Below are 18,876 nucleotides of genomic sequence, written 5' to 3'. Positions count from 1 at the left end.
TGAATTTAAAACCTCCAAAAAAGTATGCCTGCTGAAATACGATTTTTCTAAACCAGATACAACAGAACTCAGCCGGACATAACAGACTGTATCAACTTTTTTTAGGGTTTTGTATAATTTAAAAAAAAAGAGCAAGGCTAACAGACAGAAAGATGAAACTTATGCCTCTCAAGCTATAATTTTTCAAACACAGATACAACAGGCCTCAGTCTGACATAACAGACTGTCTGAAATTTTTTGGAGGGTTTTGTAGAATTTTTTTAAATGCAAAATAGTGCTGTATATAAGTAATGTAACAGACAGCAAAAAAGTTTGGAAACCGGCCAAAAACGCACAAACTTGGAGCACCCAGATATATGAGGCCTGTCACGGAAATACAACACTGCCAAATATGTGGCCTGTATTTTTTTACTGCAAAATAATGCGGTATATAAGTAGAGTAACAGACAGCAAAAAAGGTGGGAAACCTGCCAAAAGAGCCCAAATTTGGGGAACGCAGATATGAGGCCTGTCACGGAAATACAACACTGCCAAATATGTGGCCTGTATTTTTTTTAATGCAAAATAGTGCCATATATAAGTAGAGTAACAGACAGCAAAAAGGTGGGAAACCGGCCAAAAATGCCCAAACTTGGAGCATGCAGATATGAGGCCTGTCACGGAAATACCACACTGCCAAATACAGTATGTGGCCAGTAACATAGTAACATAGTTATTAAGGTTGAAGGAAGACTTTAAGTCCATCTAGTTCAACCCATAGCCTAACCTAACATGCCCTAACATGTTGATCCAGAGGATGGCAAAAAAAAAAACCATGTGGCAAATAGTAAGCTCCACTTTGGGTAAAAAAATTCCTTCACGACTCCACATATGGCAATCAGACTAGTTCCCTGGATCAACGCCCTATCAAGGAATCTAGTATATATACCCTCTAACATTATACTTTTCAAGAAAGGCATCCAGTCCCCTCTTAAATTTAAGTAATGAATCACTCATTACAACATCATACGGCAGAGAGTTCCATAGTCTCACTGCTCTTACAGTAAAGAACCCGCGTCTGTTGTTATGCTTAAACCTTCTTTCCTCCAGACGTAGAGGATGCCCCCTTGTCCCTGTCTCAGGTTTATGATTAAAAATAAAAATAAAATCCTACAAAGTGGTCACCATAGCTAATTGGGACCATACCCCTGAAGCTAATCACATGAAACCGAAAAAAGTTCCCGATTGGGTCTAGGCAAAGTCACTAGTATATAGATTAATTATATAAGATAATAACCACCAATATTATACAAATGCCCAGAGGTACCAATAAGGAGAAAAACGGGATATTGTGATGAAAATATAAATCAATTTATTGCACATATAAAGATATAGAGACAAAAAAAGTGGCGTAAGGTGGAAGAACAGCTAAAGAATATCGGCAATGTATAGATAGAAAATAAATGCCGACCGGAGAAAAATGACTGTGTGGCCACCGATATCGCAACACAAGGCATAATGTGAGTATGTCCTCCAATACACTATGATAGTCCTGCCATCAAAAGGTGAACAATGTCAGAAATGGCCATAATAGATGGTTGCCATACAGATCTAAATGAACAAGCTGTTCGTCATTAGGCAAGGTAGTGCATGGATATAATGCATTAACCCCTTAGTGACAGAGCCAATTTGGTACTTAATGACCGAGCCAATTTTTGCAATTCTGACCACTGTCACTTTATGAGGTTATAACTCTGGAACGCTTCAACGGATCCCGCTGATTCTGAGATTGTTTTTTCGTGACATATTGTACTTCATGTTAGTGGTAACATTTCTTCGATATTACTTGTGATTATTTATGAAAAAAACGGAAATATGGCGAAAATTTTTAAAATTTTGCAATTTTCAAACTTTGTATTTTTATGCCCTTAAATCAGAGAGATATGTAACGAAAAATAGTTAATAAATAACATTTCCCACATGTCTACTTTACATCAGCACAATTTTGGAACCAAAATTTTATTTTGTTAGGGAGTTATAAGGGTTAAAAGTTGACCAGCAATTTCTAATTTTTACAACACCATTTTTTTTTAGGGACCACATCACATTTGAAGTCATTTTTAAGGGGTCTACATGATAGAAAATAATGAAGTGTGACATCATTCCAAAAACTACACCCCTCAAGGTTCTCAAAACCACATTCAAGAAGTTTATTAACCCTTTACGTGCTTCACAGGAACTGAAACAATGTGGAAGGAAAAAATGAACATTTAACTTTTTTTTTCAAACATCTTAATTCAGAACCATTTTTTTATTTTCACATGTGTAAAAACAGAAATGTAACCATAAATTGTATTATGCAATTTCTCCTGAATACTCCAATACCCCATATGTGGGGGTAAACCACTTTTTGGGTGCACCGCAGAACTTGGAAGTGAAGGAGCGCCGTTTGACTTTTTCAATGCAGAATTGGCTGGAATTGAGATTGGATGCCATGTCACGTTTATAGAGCCCCTGATGTACCTAAACAGTGGAAACCCCCCACAAGTGACACCATTTTGGAAACTAGACCCCTTAAGGAACTTATCTAGATGTGTGGTGAGCACTTTAAACCCCCAAGTGCTTCACGGAAGTTTATAACGTAGAGCCGTGAAAATAAAAAATCGCTTTTGTTTACACAAAAATGATCTTTTCGCCCACAAATTCTTATTTTCACAAGGGTAACAAGAGAAATTAGACCACAAAAGTTGTTGTGCGATTTCTCCTGAATACGTCGATACCCCATATGTGAGGGTAAACCACTGTTTGGGCGCACCGCAGAGCTTGGAAGAGAAGGAGTGCCGTTTTACTTTTTCAATGTAAAATTGGCTGGAATTGAGATTGGACGCCATGTCGCGTTTGGAGAGCCCCTGATGTGCCTAAACAGTGGAAACCCCCCACAAGTGACACCATTTTGGAAACTAGACCCCTTAAGGAACTTATCTAAATGTGTGGTGAGCACTTTGAACCCCCATGTGCTTCACAGACGTTTATAATGTAGAGCCGTGAAAAAAAAATCACATTTTTTCTACAAAAATGATCTTTTTGCCCCCAAATTTTTATTTTCACAAGGGTAACAGGAGAAATTAGACCACAAAAGTTGTTGTGCGATTTCTCCTGAGTACGTCGATACCCAATATGTGGGGCTAAACCACTGTTTGGGCGCACCGCAGAGCTTGGAAGAGAAGGAGTGCCGTTTTACTTTTTCAATGTAGAATTGTCTGGAATTGAGATCGGACGCCATGTCGCGTTTGGAGAGCCCCTGATGTGCCTAAACAGTAGAAATCCCCCACAAGTGACCCCATTTTGGAAACTACACCCCCCATGGAACTTATGTAGATGTGTGGTGAGAACTTTGAATGCCCAAGTGCTTCACAGAAGTTTAGAATGCAGAGTCGTGAAAATAAAAAATATTTTTTTTTTCCATAAAAAAGAGTTTTTAGCCACCAAGTTTTTATTTTTACAAGGGTAACAAGAGAAATTGGACCCCAAAAGTTGTTGTCCAATTTGTCCTGAGTATGCTGGTACCCCATATGTGGGGGTAAACCACTGTTTGGGCGCACGGCAGAGCTCGGAAGGAAGGAGCGCCGTTTTGGAATGCAGACTTTGATAGAATGGTCTGTGGGCGTTATGTTGCGTTTGCAGAGCCCCTGATGTACCTAACCAGTAGAAACCCTCCACAAGTGACCCCATTTTGGAAACTAGACCCCCCCAAGGAACTTATCTAGATGTGAGGTGAGAACTTTGAATGCCCACGTGCTTCACAGAAGTTTAGAATGCAGAGTCATGAAAATAAAAAATATTTTTTTTTCCACAAAAAAGATATTGTAGCCCCCAAGTTTTTATTTTCACAAGGGTAACAGGAGAAATTGGACTGCAGTAGTTGTTGTCCAATTTATCCCGAGTACGCTGATGCGCCATATGTGGGGGTAAACCACTGTTTGGGCACACGGCAGAGCTCAGAAGGGAAGGAGCGCCGTTTTGGAATGCAGACTTTGATAGAATGGTCTGTGGGCGTTATGTTGCGATTGCAGAGCCCCTGATGTACATAAACAGTAGTAACCCCCCACAAGTGACCCCATTTTGGAAACTAGACCCCCCAAGGAACTTATCTAGATGTGTGGTGAGAACTTTGAATGCCCAAGTGCTTCACAGAAGTTTAGAATGCAGAGTCGTGAAAATAAAAAAAAAAAATTCCACAAAAAAGATATTGTAGCCCCCAAGTTTTTATTTTCACAAGGGTAACAGGAGAAATTGGACTGCAGTAGTTGTTGTCCAATTTATCCCGAGTACGCTGATGCGCCATATGTGGGGGTAAACCACTGTTTGGGCACACGGCAGAGCTCAGAAGGGAAGGAGCGCCGTTTTGGAATGCAGACTTAGATAGAATGGCCTGTGGGTGTTATGTTGCGTTTGCAGAGCCCCTGATGTACCTAAACAGTAGTAACCCCCCACAAGTGACCCCGTTTTGGAAATTAGACCCCCCAAGAAACTTATATAGATGTGTGGTGAGAACTTTGTCATAAAAATAAAAAAATATTTTTTTTTCCACAAAAAAGATTTTGTAGCCCCAAAGTTTTCATTTTCACAAGGGTAACAGGAGAAATTGGACCCCAGAAGTTGTTGTCCAATTTATCCCGAGTACGCTGATGCCCCATATGTGAGGGTAACCCACTGTTTGGGCGCACGGCAGAGCTCAGAAGGGAGGGAGCACCATTTGACTTTTTGAGCGCAAAATTGGCTGTCGTGTTTGGAGACCCCCTGATGTACCTAAACAGTGGAAACCCCCCAATTCTAGCTCCAACCCTAACCCCAACACACCCCTAACCCTAATCCCAACCTGATCCATAATCCTAATCACTAACCCTAACGATAATCACAACCCTTACCCCAAAACAACCCTAATGTCAACCCTAATCATAACCCTAATCAAAACCCTAAATCCAACACACCCCTAATCCTAATCTCAACCCTAACCTCAAACCTAACCCTAATCCCAATACACCCCCAATCACAACCCTAACCTTTACCCTAATCCCAAACCTAACCCTAATCCCAAGCGTAACTCTAATGCCAACCCTAACCCTAATACCAACCCTAATCCAAACCCTAACCCTAATCCCAACTCTAACCCTAACCATAGCCCCAACCCTAGCCCTAACTTTAGCCCCAACCCTAAATTTAGCCCTAACCCTAGCCCTAACCCTAGCCCTAACCCTAGCCCTAGCCCTATCCCTAGCCCTAACCCTAACCCTAGCCCTAACCCTGGCCCTAACCCTAGCCCTAACCCTAACCCTAATTTTAGCCCCAACTGCTCTTCTCCTGCCGGCCGGCAGATGGAGACAGATGGCGGGCGCACTGCGCATGCGCCCGCCTTTTTCTTTTGCCCAGAAGATGCCAGCGGCCAGGAGGAGCAGCTGGAGGACCCAGGGACACCGGTAAGTATAATAGGGTCCCCGAATCCCCCTATTTCTCTGTCCTCTGATGTGCGATCACATCAGAGGACAGAGAATTACACTTTGCTTTTTTTTTTTTTGTGATCGCCGGTAAACAGTTAATTACCAGCAATCGCAAAACAGGGGTCAGTAAAACCGACCCCGATCATGCTCTTTGGGGTCTCAGCTACCCCCGGCAGCCGAGACCCCAAAGATTCTCCCGGGGCCGGCCGGCGGGCGCACGGCGCATGCGCCCGCCATTTTGAAGATGGCGGCGCCCACCGGGAGCCACGAGGAGCACCGGGGGAGACAGGTGAGTATCGGGGGGCGATCGGGGACCCCTTTTCCCTGTCCTCTTATGTGCGATTACATCGGAGGACGGAGAAATTAAAAAGAGATCGCGTTTTGTTTTTTTTTTGCAATCGCCGGTAAACGGTTAATTACCGGCGATCGCAAAAGCGGGATCGGTAAAAAAAAACCCGAATCATGTTCTCTGGGGTCTCAGCTACCCCCGGCAGCCGAGACCCCAGAGAAAATCCGACTCTGGGGGGCGCTATTTACTTTTTCCACAGCGCCGTTAATTAACGGTGCTGTGGTTTAAGTACCCTTAGCGGCCGCCGTTAAAAGGCGTATCGGCGGTCGCTAAGGGGTTAAACAGTCCGCAATAGGGGAACACAATAAAGCCATTCAGTGAGCTATTTACCTTCGGACATGGTGCAGGCCTTGTGCTGGGGCGCCGGTAAGCCACACAGAAGCATCGACGCGCGTTTCACCGTCCTCGGCTTCGTCAGGAGGACCCTCAAGGTCTTTGTACTGTCCCCTCATATATTTATACATTAAAATAAGATCACCCCTTAGTCTTCGTTTATCCAAACTAGATAGCCCCAAGTGTAATAACCTATCTTGGTATTGCAGACCCCCCAGTCCTCTAATAACCTTGGTCGCTCTTCTCTGCACCCGCTCTAGTTCAGCTATGTCTTTCTTATACACCGGAGACCAGAACTGTACACAGTATTCTAAGAGTGGTCGAAGTAGTGACTTGTATAGAGGTAAAATTATATTCTCCTCATGAGCATCTATGCCTTTTTTAACCCCTTCCCGACCCATGACGCCACGTAGGCGTCATGAAAGTTGGTGCCAATCCGACCCATGACGCCTATGTGGCGTCATGGAATGATCGCGTCCCTGCAGATCGGGTGAAAGGGTTAACTCCCATTTCACCCGATCTGCAGGGACAGGGGGAGTGGTAGTTTAGCCCAGGGGGGTGGCTTCACCCCCTCGTGGCTACGATCGCTCTGATTGGCTGTTGAAAGTGAAACTGCCAATCAGAGCGATTTGTAATATTTCACCTATTATAACGGGTGAAATATTACAATCCAGCCATGGCCGATGCTGAAATATCATCGGCCATGGCTGGAAATACTAGTGTGCCCCCACCCCACCCCACCGATCGCCCCCCCAGCCCCCCGATCTGGCCGGTACACTGCTCCGGCTCCCCTCTGTCCTGTGCTCCGCGCCCCCCCCGTGCTCGTGTCCGCTCCCCCAGTGCACCAATCACCCCCCCGTGCTCCAATCACCCCCCCTGCACTCCGATCCACCCCCCCGTGCTCCGTTCCACCCCCCCGTGCTCCATTCCAGCCCCCCCGTGCTCCGTTCCACGCCCCCCGTGCTCCGTTCCACCCCTCCCGCGCTCCGATTCCCCCCCCTGTGCTCCGATCCCCTCCCTGTGGTCCCCCCCCCCACCCCATCATACTTACCGATCCAGCCGGGGTCCGTCCGTCTTCTCCCTGGGTGCCGCCATCTTCCAAAATGGCGGGCGCATGCGCAGTGCGCCCGCCGAATCTGCCGGCCGGCAGATTAGTTCCAAAGTGCATTTTGATCACTGAGATATAATCTATCTCAGTGATCAAAATAAAAAAAATAATAAATGACCCCCCCCCCCCCTTTGTCACCCCCATAGGTAGGGACAATAAAAAAATAAAGAAATTTTTTTTTTCCACTAATGTTAGAATAGGGTTAGGGTTAGGGGTAGGGTTAGGGTTAGGGTTAGGGGTAGGGTTAGGGTTAGGGGTAGGGTTAGGGGTAGGGTTAGGGGTAGGGTTAGGGGTAGGGTTAGGGTTTCGGTATGTGCACACATATTCTGGTCCTCTGCGGATTTTTCCGCTGCGGATTTGATAAATCCGCAGTGCTAAACCGCTGCGGATTTATGGCGGATTTACCGCGTTTTTTTCTGCGCATTTCACTGCGGTTTTACAATTGCGATTTTCTATTGGAGCAGTTGTAAAACCGCTGCGGAATCCGCACAAAGAAGTGACATGCTGCGGAATGTAAACCCCTGCGTTTCCGTGCAGTTTTTCCGCAGCATGTGTACAGCGATTTTTGTTTCCCGTAGGTTTACATTGAACTGTAAACTCATGGGAAACTGCTGCGGATCCGCAGTGTTTTCCGCAGTGTGTGCACATACCTTTAGAATTAGGCCATGTGCACACGGTGCGGATTTGGCTGCGGATTGGCCGCTGCGTATTCGCAGCAGTGTTCCATCAGGTTTACAGTACCATGTAAACATATGAAAAACCAAATCCGCTGTGCCCATGGTGCGGAAAATACCGCGCGGAAACGCTGCGTTGTATTCTCTGCAGCATGTCAATTCTTTGTGCGGATTCCGCAGCGTTTTACACCTGTTCCTCAATAGGAATCCGCAGGTGAAATCCGCACAAAAAACACTGGAAATCCGCGGAAAATCCGTAGGTAAAACGCAGTGCCTTTTACCCGCGGATTTTTCAAAAATGGTGCGGAAATATCTCACACGAATCCGCAACGTGGGCACATAGCCTTAGGGTTAGGGTTGGAATTAGGGTTAGGGTTAGGGGTGTGTTGGGGTTAGTGTTGTGGTTAGGGGTGTGTTGGGGTTAGGGTTGTGATTAGGATTATGGCTACAGTTGGGATTAGGGTTAGGGGTGTGGGGGGGTTAGTGTTGAAGTTAGAATTGAGGGGTTACCACTGTTTAGGCACATCAGGGGTCTCCAAACGCAACATGGCGCCACCATTGATTCCAGCCAATCTCGTATTCAAAAAGTCAAATGGTGCTCCCTCACTTCCGAGCCCTGACGTGTGCCCAAACAGTGGTTTACCCCCACATATGGGGTACCAGCATACTCAGGACAAACTGCGCAACAATTACTGGGGTCCAATTTCTCCTGTTACCCTTGTGAATCTAAAAAAATGCTTGCTAAAACATAATTTTTGAGGAAAGAAAAATGATTTTTTATTTTCACGGCTCTGCGTTGTAAACGTCTGTGAAGCACTTGGGGGTTCAAAGTGCTCACCACATATCTAGATAAGTTCCTTGGGGGGTCTAGTTTCTAAAATGGGGTCACTTGTGGGGGTTTCTACTGATTAGGCACACCAGGGGCTCTGCAAACGCAACGTGACACCCGCAGACCATTCCATCAAAGTCTGCATTTCAAATGTCACTACTTCCCTTCTGAGCCCCGACGTGTGCCCAAACAGTGGTTTACCCCCACTCATGGGGTATCAGCGTACTCAGGAGAAACTGGACAACAACTTTTGGGGTCCAATTTCTCCTGTAACCCTTGGGAAAATAAAAAATTCTGGGCTAAATAATTATTTTTGAGGAAAGAAAACGTATTTATTATTTTCACGGCTCTGCATTATAAACTTCTATGAAGCACTTGGGCGTTCAAAGTGCTCACCACACATCTAGATAAGTTCCTTTGGGGGTCTAGTTTCCAAAATGGGGTCACTTGTGGGGGGTTTCTACTGTTAAGCCACATCAGGGGCTCTGCAAACGCAACGTGATGCCCGCAGAGCATTCCATCAAAGTCTGCATTTCAAAACGTCACTACTTCACTTCCGAGCCCTGGCATGTGCCCAAACAGTGATTTACCCCCACATATGGGGTATCAGCGTACTCAGGAGAAACTGGACAACAACTTTTGGGGTCAAATTTCTCCTGTTACCCTTGGGAAAATAAAAAATTGCAGGCTAAAAATCATTTTTGAGAAAATAATGTTTTTATTTTATTTTCATGGCTCTGCGTTATAAACTTCTGTGAAGCACTTGGGGGTTCAAAGTCCTCACCACACATCTAGATTAGTTCCTTTGGGGGTCTAGTTTCCAAAATGGTGTCATTTCTTGGGGATCTCCAATGTTTAGGCACACAGGGGCTCTCCAAACGTGACATGGTGTCCGCTAATGATTGGAGCTAATTTTCCATTTAAAAAGCCAAATGGCGTGCCATCCCTTCCGAGCCCTGCCGTGCGCCCAAACAGTGGTTTACCCCCACATATGGGGTATCAGCGTACTCAGGACAAACTGGACAACAATATTTGGGGTCCAATTTCTCCTATTATCCTTGGAAAAATAGGAAATTCCAGGCTAAAAAATCATTTTTGAGGAAAGAAAAAATATTTTTTATTTTCATGGCTCTGCGTTATAAACTTCTGTGAAGCACCTGGGGGTTTAAAGTGCTCAATATGCATCTAGATAAGTTCCTTGGGGGGTCTAGTTTCCAAAATGGGGTCACTTGTGGGGGAGCTCCAATGTTTAGGCACACAGGGGCTCTCCAAACGCGACATGGTGTCCGCTAACAATTGGAGCTAATTTTCCATTCAAAAAGTCAAATGGCGCGCCTTCCCTTCCGAGCCCTGCCGAGTGCCCAAACAGTGGTTTACCCCCACATATGAGGTATCGGCGTACTCGGGAGAAATTGCCCAACAAATTTTATGATCCATTTTATCCTACTGCCCATGTGAAAATGAAAAAATTGAGGCGAAAAGAATTTTTTTGTGAAAAAAAAGTACTTTTTCATTTTTACAGATCAATTTGTGAAGCACCTGAGGGATTAAAGTGCTCACTATGCATCTAGATAAGTTCCTTGGGGCGTCTAGTTTCCAAAATGGGGTCACTTGTGGGGGAGCTCCAATTTTTAGGCACACGGGGGCTCTCCAAACGTGACATGGTGTCCGCTAAAGAGTGGAGCCAATTTTTGATTCAAAAAGTCAAATGGCGCTCCTTCCCTTCCAAGCCCTGCCGTGCGCCCAAACAGTGGTTTACCCCCACATATGAGGTATCAGCGTACTCAGGACAAATTGGACAACAACTTTCGTTGTTCAGTTTCTCCTTTTACCATTGGGAAAATAAAAAAATTGTTGCTAAAAGATAATTTTTGTGACTAAAAAGTTAAATGTTCATTTTTTCCTTCCATGTTGCTTCTGCTGCTGTGAAGCACCTGAAGGGTTAATAAACTTCTTGAATGTGGTTTTGAGTACCTTGAGGGGTGCAGTTTTTAGAATGGTGTCACTTTTGGGTATTTTCAGCCATATAGACCCCTCAAACTGACTTCAAATGTGAGGTGGTCCCTAAAAAAAAATGGTTTTGTAAATTTCGTTGTATAAATGACAAATCGCTGGTCAAATTTTAACCCTTATGACTTCCTAACAAAAATAAATTTTGTTTCCAAAATTGTGCTGATGTAAAGTAAACATGTGGGAAATGTTATTTATTAACTATTTTGTGTCACATATCTCTCTGGTTTAACAGAATAAAAATTCAAAATGTGAAAATTGCGAAATTTTCAAAATTTTCGCCAAATTTCCGTGTTTATCACAAATAAACACAGAATTTATTTACCTAAATTTACCACTAACATGAAGCCCAATATGTCACGAAAAAACAATCTCAGAACCGCTAGGATCCGTTGAAGCGTTCCTGAGTTATTACCTCATAAAGGGACACTGGTCAGAATTGCAAAAAACGGCAAGGTCTTTAAGGTCAAAATAGGCTGGGTCATGAAGGGGTTAATGCATCCCATTATTTTATTTGCCTTTTTAGCAGCTGCCTGACACTGGCCACTGAATATGAGTTTGTCATCCACCCATACACCCAGGTCTTTTTCATTGATGGCTTTGCCCAGAGTTTTAGAATTAAGTGCATAGTTATACATCTTATTACTTCTACCCAAGTGCATGACCTTACATTTATCCCCATTAAAGCTCATTTGCCATTTATCAGCCCAAACTTCTAGTTTACATAAATCATCCTGTAATATAAAATTGTCCTCCTCTGTATTGATTACCCTGCAGAGTTTAGTGTCATCTGCAAATATTGAAATTCTGCTCTGAATGCCCACTATAAGGTCATTAATAAATGTGTTAAAAAGAAGAGGGCTCAATACTGACCCATGTGGTACTCCACTGGTAACCGCGACCCAGAGTGTGCTCAATTAATAACCTCCCTTTGTTTCCTATCCCTGAGCCAGCTCTTTACCCACTTACACATATTTTCCCCTATCCCCATTATTCTCATTTTATGTATCAACCTTTTGTGTGGCACCGTATCAAAAGCTTTTGAAAAGTCCATATACACTACGTCCACTGGGTTCCATTGGTCCAGTCCGGAACTTACCTCTTCATAGAAGCTGATCAGATTAGTCTGACATGAACGGTCCCTAGTAAACCCGTGCTGATACTGGGTCATGAGGTTATTCCTCTTCAGATACTCCAGTATAGCGTCCCTTAGAATGCCCTCCAGGATTTTACCCACAGTAGAGGTTAAGCTTACTGGCCTATAATTTCCGAGTTCAGTTTTTGTCCCCTTTTTGAATATTGGCACCACATTTGCTATACGCCAGTCCTGTGGTACAGACCCTGTTATTATGGAGCCTTTAAAGATTAAAAATAATTGTCTATCAATGACTGTACTTAATTCCTGCAGTACTCGGTGGTTTATCCCATTCGGGCCTGGAGATTTGCCATACAGCTAGGTCAATCAATGTGTGAATAAAGGAGCACCACATCAAGACCCTGTCATGGCCAGCCCAATCTCCAGACCTGGGCCCCATTGAAAACCTCTTGAATGTAACCAAGAGGAAGATGGATAGTCACAAGCCATCAAACAAAGAACTGCTTTAATTTTTGTTCCAGGAGTGGTATAAGGTCACCCAAAAGCAGTGGGAAAGACTGGTAGAAAGCATGCCAAGACGCATGAAAACTGTGATTAAAAATCATGGTTATTCCACCAAATATTCATTTCTGAACTCATCCTAAGTTAAAATATTAGTATTGTTGTTTCTACATGAATAAGAATTTGTTTTCTTTGCATTATTTTAGGTCTGAAAGCACTGTTTCTTTTTTATTATTTTGTCAATTTCTCATTTGCTGAAAATGAATACAACATTTTTAGCTTTAAATTTCGGAGACCTGTTGTCAGTACTTTAGAAAATTAAACAGTGTACATTTTACTAAAAAACATACCTATAAAGAGAAAAATCAGAGAGACTGAAAATTTTGCAGTGGTCTCGTAATTTTTGCCAGAGATGTATATATAAAATATAAAACCTGGGTGCGTCTTATGGTCCAGTGTGTCTTATAATCCAAAAAATATGGTCATTTCTGACCATGGTGTTTTCAAAAACAATTTTTTATTATTTTTTTATAAAAGCCTCAAACTTATGTGTGTAAATCAGGCATGAGATCTCACGTGATAAAAGATTACAGTGCAGGGAAGACTGGAAACATTCATATAGACGGCCGGAGGTGATGGAGTCATGTAGTATGTTTCTAGAGCCGTAGTAGAAGATGATGTCATCCTCATCATGAAGTCGTTATTTCTCCTGTCGCGTGTAATGAATATCTGCTGCAGTATTGTTAATGCCGATTTCAGGGTCTGTAAATGAGACGAGAATTAGCGTTATGGAAGATGAGCCTATGAGAAACGCATTCAGCTGCCGACTCCGAGGAACAAACTATTTGTTGTCTGTGGCCTAAACTTTATTGGTTTTATTAGTAGATGTCAGAGAAAAATCAATGTTCTAAAATAATTAAAAAAAAACATATTTTTCAGACTATAAGACGCACCGGACCATAAGACCCACCCCAGATTTACAGAAGGAAAATGGGGGAGAAAAATGTGTCAAATGGTGGTCCGTCATGCAGATGGAATTCAACTTACCGTGGGAAATCAGTAACGCTGGTGGAGGGTGGTCACAGGGGGTGTTCGGTGGTCCAGCATATGACTCCTATCGCAGACTGATGCGGTAGGTTCTATGATTCTTGTGGTGCGGTGGCTCCTCCAACATTTTCTGAAAGCCCGGAGCACCCGCACATCCATTGCTGTGAAGCAGAAGCCTCTGGGAAATCCCATCCCAGGCTGATGAGGCAGGTTTGTCGGTGCTCAGGGTTGCGGGGGCTACGCTATCATTTTGTGAAAGCCCTCGAACCCCGCACACCCACACTGCTGCAATGCAGTGGCCTTAGGTAAAATGGCCTCTGGGAAAATGCCGCTGCAAATTGAAATCTCGGCTCCAAGATCTCATCTCCCGAGATCTCAGTGTGTGCATGTGCCAACCCGGTGGCTTTTTTCCCAGAGGCCATTTTATCAGGGGCTACCGCATGGCAGCAGTGTGGATGAGCAGTGCTTTGTTCTTTCCAAAAATGTTGGCGGAGCCCCGCACTTCTGCACACCACCGAATACTGCCGCCCCAGCCTAGGAAGGGAGTGTGATCTCCCTGCAGTGTAAGACCGCCGTAGAATCACCCGACTCCTGCTGCCGTCACACTAATTGTAAGTATATTCCGACTAGAAGATGCACCCCCATATTCCACCCAAAAATTTTTGGGGAAAAAGCGCATCTTGAAGTCTGAAAAATACGGTAATTGCTGCTTGGGTCCCCGCTAGACTCTGTATTTTCTGGTCTGTCCCAACGAACTTGTGATTCCTACAGCAAATTAATTGCTGAAGCAGTGAGTAACGTAGCCAGTGATTGGTTGCATGGAGGAGATTTCTTACTCAGTAATTCAGCTTATGTTCCAGTCCATACAAGACTAGAGAATACAACATCTACACGTTCTGTCTTCTGAAATGTTTCCCTTGTTAGCTCCAGTAATTTTATTATTATTCATATTCTTTGTAATGATTCATCCTGTCATCGTCTTCCTATTCAGTTCCCTACAATATCCGATCCTTTCAGTAGACATCTTCTATATTAAGAGAATTTTTCTTAACTACCCATCAAGAATGGATATGAAGAGGGACAAGATAGCAGAGAGGATATTACACCTCACCCTAGAGATCCTCTTCCGTCTTACTGGAGAGGTGAGAGATTTTGATAGCGTCACATTACATAATTCTTATTTATGGCAATAAAACTGTTGGACAGAACTCAAGAGGTGAGGAATCTGGAAATTTCTGTAGTGAGATTTATTCATGTGTCTCTCCATAACCAGGATTACATAGTAGTGAAGACCTCTAGTGAGCGCTGTCAGGACCCTGTGTCTGAGGGATGGGGAAGACCCCTGAGCCCAATCACAAAGCCTCCACCTCACCCACTAATACACAAGGACATCAATGACCAAAAGATCCTAGAACTCACCTACAAGATGATTGAGCTGCTGACTGGAGAGGTGACACTGCTGGGAATGCTGGGACATTATACAGTAACGCTATGAAGGGATCTGGGGATGACCGTATCATTGTATGTGTCAGGTTCCTATAAGGTGTCAGGATGTTGCTGTCTATTTCTCCATGGAGGAGTGGGAGTATTTAGAAGGACACAAAGATCTGTACAAGAAAGTCATGATGGAGGTTCCCCAGCCCCTCACATCACCAGGTAATAGGATTAAATACACACAGCCTATAATTATCTATATTATCTGTATGTAAGAAATGAATTCAGTCCCTGTGTTTGTTTCCTCCAGATCTATCCAGTAAGAGGACAACACCAGAGAGATGTCCCCGTCCTCTTCTTTCACAGGACTGTAAACAAGAAGATCCCAATGTTCCTCAGGATCATCAGGTAGATGGAGAGTGTTAAAAATGGTTATTTCGCAAAAATATTTAATCAAGACTTAACCAGGTGCGTTATTCTTAAAAGAAAAATGTCATGGTATTCTGATGAGAAGTATAGTGGTTTATTGAATTATCCACCATTGCAGCAAAAACATAAAAGTAGATGAAACAGTTATGAACAGAGTGTCCATGTGTAAATATCAGCGCTTGTCTTGTTACTCATCTTTCCCAAGGTCCTGAATGATAAAACAGTCTCTCTGTGTGAAGTTTGAAGGTCATCATGGCTTCCGTTATCAGCTGTTGTTCCTTCCTTGTTGGACGTCCATGGAGAATGAAATGTAGGAAGGGAGGTGACCGTCCCACATGACAAAAGGCCCCCACACCCTCCTAAGAGACGTTTATATATGTCCAACACTGACCACGTGTCCTCTGTATATGGAGTTAACTTATACTCTGAGCTACATACACAGAAATAACTTTTGATAGTGTCAGCAATAAGCAATGTGCTCAGTACAGAATAAAAATAAGAATAATTAATATTTAACAGAGAGAAGGTGTCCTGAGATCTCCCCTATGATGTGTAGACGGTGGTGAAGGTCTTGTGCTCAGTCTTGTTTTATTACATGTTTCATACTGTTTTCATGAGAACGGTGGAGATGGCAGGATTAGAGCTGATCATAGATGTGACTTTCTCCATCTGTCTGTGACTTTTACAATATTTATTTCAGGGTGAAGATCTAACCCATATTAATACTACAGAGACATATGTGAGGGGTGATGAGCGGTGTAAAGAGGAGACTCCTACATATGAATACCCAGGTGAGTAGTGACCACTAACTACAGAGAAGTCACAGATTCTTTTCAGTCACCGGCTGTGGCTGCTTTATCAATGGTGTAGTTCGGACGTGGCATCATGTGATCCCCATTTTGCGAGTAGAGCATAACATTCTCCTCCATCCGAAAATGTTTAAATGGCTTTGTGAAATTGTGAAAACTCTTTTGTATAGCGCTTACAACCTGCAAATGTAAGGCACCCAGGGTGGTAGTCGTGGCAGCGAACTGTAGTGTTTCCACACCCTGGCGCCCCGCAGATGAAATACAAAGTCCTTTCTGGTGTGTGTGTGTGTGTGTGTGTTTGTGTGTGTGATGTGTGCAGCAGAGTACTCATTTCAGTTCCCTCGGTTTCTTTCACTCCAGCTTCAGGATTCCAGGTTCCATAAAACACTGCAGCGTCACAGTCCTTTTCAAACAGTTCAACTTTACTGATAACATGGGCACCCATCACTTTTGCAGCACATTTCACACGAAGCATCATATCTTGCATTTTCCCTGCCTTCTGGGCAGACTCCATTTCCTCTATAACCTCTCCTTCTTCTCTCCCGGCAATCCATGCAATTTCTGTGGACAATCTGTGCCCCTTCCGTACTACCTGCATCACCAGCTCCCTGTCAGCCCCTTGTCCGATTCCATCTTGCAAAGGTGCCAGGAGTTCATCTTACTGACTCCAGCCCCAGTCGTAGACCCCAGAACCGCCCTGAGGATGATCCTATTGAGCTGATGCCCGACTGTACTATTCTCCAGCCTGGGGCCCCTTGTTGCCATCCGCAGCTTTACCCCCAGGACCTGTAGCTGTCTCATACACTGCATGCATCCTGCCCTTGGCAAGGCTGCCCGGGTGTCTGTCTCTAATCAGGAAGTATCCTGATTATACTTCCCTGCTCCTTGCTGTACCTCCCCTTTAGTTAACCCCTGTGCTGCCTATCTACTGCTCTATTCTATGATATCATCTATCACTACTGTGCCCCCATCTATTCTAGCCCCACTACAGTTCTAGCCTATCCTATATCCTATTCTAGCCACAATCCTATAAACAGTACCCATTGAGTATATTTACATATAAATATATATACAGTACAGACCAAAAGTTTGGACACCTCTTCTCATTTAAAGATTTTTCTGCATTTTCATGACTATGAAAATTGTAAATTCACACTGAAGGCATCAAAACTATGAATTAACACATGTGGAATTATATACTTAACAAAAACAAAGTGAAACAACTGAAAATGTCTTATATTCTAGGTTCTTCAAAGTAGCCACCTTTTGCTTTGATGACTGCTTTGAACACTCTTGGCATTCTCTTGATGAGCTTCAAGAGGTAGTCACCGGAAATGGTCTTCCAACAATCTTGAAGAAGTTCCCAGAGATGCTTAGCACTTGTTGGCCCTTTTGCCTTCACTCTGCGGTTCAGCTCACCCCAAACCATCTTGATTGGGTTCAGGTCTGGTGATTGTGGAGGACAGGTCATCTGGCGTAGCACCCCATCACTCTCCTTCTTGGTCAAATAGTCTTTACACAGCCTGGAGGTGTGTTTGGGGTCATTGTCCTGTTGAAAAATAAATGATGGTCCAACTAAACGCAAACCGGGTGGAATAGCATGCCTGCAGGAGATGTGTTGGCATGGCTCGAGTCCTGGTTTCATCGATTCACTCCATGTCATAAATTACATTATGTTTTCAATCATAAGAAATTCAGTTTGCTGCACAATATCTCCTGAAATGGGGGCACTAATACTTTCTCTACTCTTCTGGTCAGGACTCAGTAGCTCCAATGGTCCACCATAAACGAGTGCAACTCCAGTTTAGTGTTGGAGTTCTCCCCTCGTACATACTTTTTGGGGGGAGATGTAACATATTTTTTGTTCTATGGTTTTTTTTTTACATGTTCATTCTGGTTGATAGTTTGATTGTGGTAGGATCAGCCTGCCTCAGTTAGGTGAGTTTGTAAGTTTGGAACTCCCTGGTATCTTTTTTTTTTTTTTTAAAGTCTCCATTACGTCTTTTAAATGTGCGAGATCTAAATTGAAGATGCCCCAGCTCTGCAGTATTATAAAAAGTTCTCTTTAAATGTCTAATATTTTTTTCTTGAATCTCATCTGATAGAAAATATTGGCCCTTATGATAGTTTAGATTGCCAAGTGCCACCGAGCACCATACTCTAATTACTCCAGAGAGTTGATACCACTACTCATATTTTACTGATGAAGACTGTTGAGTTTGAACATTTTGATAGATGTTATTGTCCATAGTCACAGTTTTTGACTACAGTAGTTACTTCCCAACATACTCCCATTTTTCACATCTGACATGTCGTTTTTTGTGGTGATAACTTTAGAATTCTTCACAAAGGATAATAGGAAACAAATGGACCTCACAAATTATTTTCCAACCTCTCTTGAATCCAACAATACCCTGTATACGGTCGTACACTACTGTCTGGGCACATGGCAGCGTTAAGAAGGGAAGAATTTAGCTACTTGAATGCATATCTTGTTGGAATAGATTCCAGACACAATGTATTGGTTACCTGGCAGCTCAAAATGTGGCTACCACAATCAGGCTTGGCACTATCTACTCAGATTTGCAGATCCCAAGGATTGCCTTGCTCAACATTCTTTACATGGATCTGTTCTTACACAGAGATCCCTAGGCTTGGGCCATGGTGTTACCTGCTGTTCTGTAGAGTGAGGTGGGATGACGAATAGTCAAGTAGTTGGGTCAGATCCACGAGGGCAGAGAAAATACAAAATCATAAGAAGCAAGATTAAGGGGTCACAG

At 43.5% G+C, this 18,876-nt stretch overlaps 1 pseudogene; it reads left to right on the top strand.

Moving 5' to 3' along the window:
* The first annotated feature begins 15,049 nt into the window (after positions 1–15,049).
* LOC138666459 (zinc finger protein 420-like) overlaps positions 15,050–18,876 on the top strand; it is an 88,857-nt pseudogene continuing 85,030 nt past the window's right edge.

This window comes from Ranitomeya imitator, chromosome 2, assembly GCF_032444005.1.
Source record: "Ranitomeya imitator isolate aRanImi1 chromosome 2, aRanImi1.pri, whole genome shotgun sequence".
In the NCBI taxonomy this organism is placed as follows: domain Eukaryota; kingdom Metazoa; phylum Chordata; class Amphibia; order Anura; family Dendrobatidae; genus Ranitomeya; species Ranitomeya imitator.
Note: the sequence above shows the minus strand (reverse complement) of the source record. Positions and strands in the feature narration are given on the sequence as shown.